This window comes from Sinocyclocheilus rhinocerous, unplaced genomic scaffold (genome assembly GCF_001515625.1).
Source record: "Sinocyclocheilus rhinocerous isolate Xijiao unplaced genomic scaffold, SAMN03320098_v1.1 scaffold295, whole genome shotgun sequence".
NCBI lineage: Eukaryota > Metazoa > Chordata > Actinopteri > Cypriniformes > Cyprinidae > Sinocyclocheilus > Sinocyclocheilus rhinocerous.
This window is the reverse complement of record NW_015647035.1, coordinates 2,336,477-2,339,963: the sequence shown is the minus strand read 5'-3', so window position 1 is coordinate 2,339,963 and position 3,487 is coordinate 2,336,477. Positions and strand designations below refer to the sequence as shown.

The 3,487-nt window shown below is 36.6% G+C and overlaps 1 pseudogene; it reads right to left on the bottom strand.

Annotated features, from left to right (window-relative positions):
• Positions 1-703: 703 nt before the first annotated feature.
• LOC107708395 (tripartite motif-containing protein 16-like) overlaps positions 704-3,487 on the bottom strand; it is a 6,789-nt pseudogene continuing 4,005 nt past the window's right edge.

Sequence of the window (3,487 nt, the reverse complement as noted above, 5' to 3'; positions counted from 1 at the left end):
AGAATGAGTGATGTGAGTCAGACTTGTGAATGTAGATATTGATTGTGAAAAGTTTGTCTCATTTGAGCATATAAATATTTCTTAAACCTGACAATGATGACTTAGTCATATTGGTTATTGTAATACATTTTAAAATGTGGAAATGCTTAATAAAACACAATACACAAAACAAAACAAGAGTTGCTTACCTCGGTTTTTATTAAGAAACGAGTATTACAAATCTCTCACTTTCAAAAACATTGGAATGGCTCCGTCTAGTGGATGTCTTTCGAATAAAAACAGAAGGCCATTACAAAGAGTCATGTAGTTATGTCTAGAATTCTTACTTTTTTGTGTAACATAGCACACAAAATATACCCAGTGTCTGTGTTTCTGATGAGGGTCAGAGTGTTGGTCTAGAGTATTTTGAACCAAGAGACAACCAGGTAAATAAAATCAATGAGCTAATTTATGCATTACACATGAAAAAATATCAGTGTTTTACTATTTTTAAGATCACCCACTGCTGATAGTGAAAAGTGATGGTTATATGATATATAGGCCTATACATCAGAATGAGTGTCAGTGGTTCATATTTTAGATGCCCAAAAAGGGAAGGAAAGTAACTCACTTCCTGTTCACACTGAATTTACTAAAATTATAAAAAAGATACGATAAATATGGAAGAACCACATTCTGATCAACCAACCATTTTACTCTATATTTACAGTCGTACTGTAGTCCCGTATCCCCAGACTCCAAGGCCAGGGTAAAGGGGCTCAGTAAATTTAGCTTGAACCTTGTGCAAGAGCTTCATTGTGTCAGACACACTGTAAAATGCCACTGTTCCAGCCTCGTAATCTACATACACCCCTATTCTTTTGCTGTTAAGTACAAAAGAGTACTTGGATTCAGAGCAGTACAAACTCCAAGACTTGTCATTCCCCCCAAAGCTGCCAGCGTTGTCATTTCCTTTTCTCTGAATTCTATTTCTGTGCCACTCCAGTCCACTTCCCAGTAGTAGCGACCGCCGGCCAGCCCCTCCTTACACAGCACCTGCTGCCAGTATTCGAAGTGATCGGGATGCTCCGGGTACGACTTTGGCTCATTGCTCATCCGCACCACTGTGTTTCTGTCTGACAGGTGCAGGTTTGGGTGGGCTGTTGAAGGATCCATTGAGAGCTGACAGGAATCTAGATTGAGAAGTGGTGTTATTAAATTAATCAACATAAAAAATGTATTTATATAAAATGACTGTCTCACTATTGATTATATACAGAGTTCTGGCATGAAGCTCTAGATGGCGCAGTCCGATAGGTCTAGCTCAATCTGACCTGGCGTCATCATTGTCACATGGCAGCTGATTGGTTCTCTCCTGTATCGATAGCCAACGAGCTTACTGCTCAATATTCAAATACCTGGCTTTTGTTTGCTGTAGCAGTTTGCAGCGCACTTCAGAAACCCTCCACCTTCCCCAGCTCCACCTGTATAGATCTGCTACGAGGTGATTCATGTATGTTATATGGGGGTTATTCATATGTGTTATATGTGCAGCAGCAGTATTTCTTACATGCTTACAGCAGCATGCTGTGGATGTATTGGGAGTAGCAAGTCTCGGTACTTGCTCTGCCGCAGCAGCAGCAGCGTAGCAGATATATTCCGCCAAGACCAAATACATTAACATTGTCATGTACATTACCATGCCAATCCCTGCGAGAGTTGTCATGACAGAAATTAATTTAAACTTACATTCTAAGAACTCCTCCCTTTTTGCGGGATCCAGAGTCTGGAGCATTTTAACCTCCTTCACTGCAGATGAAAAACATGTATGTGTAAACATATTATACAATATATACACTACCGTTCAAGAGTTTGGGGTCAGTAAGATTTATTTAAAAAATAAATGAACACTTTTATTTAGCAACGATACATTAGATTGGTCAAAAAAGACAGTAAAGACATAACGATTTCTATTTCAAACAAATGCAGTTCTTTTGAACTTCTTGTTCATCTAATAATTAAACAAATAATTTTTTTAAAAGTATATCATGGTTTCCACAAAATATTAACTGTTAATAATTAACAGTTTTCAACACTGATAATAATGAAATGCTTTTGAACAGCAAATCAGCATATTAGAATGATTTCTAAAAGATCGTGACACTGAAGACTGGAGTAATGATACTGAAAATTCAGCTTTGGCATCACAGAAATAAATTTAATTTTAAAATATATTAAAATAGAAAACAGTCATATTAAATTGTAGAAATATTTCACATTATTATTGTTTTTATTTATGTATTTGTAATAGAGGGTTTTGAGTACCTGCTGATGAGATTTTGTTCAGTTCCTCTTTGCTTATGTCTTCTAATTGCACTTTCAGGTCAAAGATGGCTTTCTTTGCATTGTCAAAATTGTGATGAGGGGCTAATGTCACTTTGGACAAGTCTTCATATCCAGAAGGAGCAGAAAGAGACTGCCAGCTCTGGGGGAAAATAAGCAGATGTGTTATTTTATCTGTAGGGAACTGTTTAGTGAAAATGCAAATGCTTTATGGGCCACAGCGCGTTTTTAACAATACCTGTAAGAAATGGATATGATCGTCAGATTGGGACAGCTGCTCCAATCATTGTGTTTCTTTCTCAGTAATGTAATCTCCTCCTCCAGCCTGGCCAGGTGTCCCTCTGCACATGTCAGCAGAAGGGTTTCCTGGGCTCGGATCATCTCCTTCACTTCTTCATGCCTCCTCTCTAGTGCCTGCAGCAGTTTAGCGAAAATACGCTCATTTTCATCCAGTACATTCTGAGATGAATGCTATAATGAGAAAAATACCATGGATGAGATAGGGACTGTTATTCACATTTTTCTTTTACCAGTCAAATGTTACCTCACATTTAAGAGATGGAACAGATGCAATGCACCATTCTAATATTTAATGAACTGGTAAGCAAGAAACAGCATAGTGAGCTAATTTAACACTTTGCAGTGATGCCATAGCCAAGAACCTTTTGGGGTTCCCTAAAGAACCTTTTAGGGAACAGCTCTTAAAATAGCCATTTATTATAACATTTTAATAATCCAAAGAACCTTTTTCCACTATAAAGAACCTTTTGTGGAATGGAAAGGTTCCATGGATGTTAAAGATTCCATATGGAATCACTGATGCCAATAAAGATTCAATATCATGAACTAACAATTTTACTGTATGTAACAATAATATATTTTTATAAACCTATTCATGATACTTTCATTAATGTTCATTTGTACATCCTAAAATGTTAAAAATGCATTAGGATAGGTGCAGGGATTCCCAATTTTTTTTTCAACAGAACCCCTTTGACCAAAAATTTTTACTTGAAGAATCACCTGAGATTATAAGGTAGTATTTCAATAATTGAACAACATATTTGCATCAACACATTTGTTCACAGTTCTCGATGTTGTTTAATGGTCAAATGATATGCAGGTAAACAAATCTACTAGTTCTTTCTTTTCCTTTTTGTTAGTA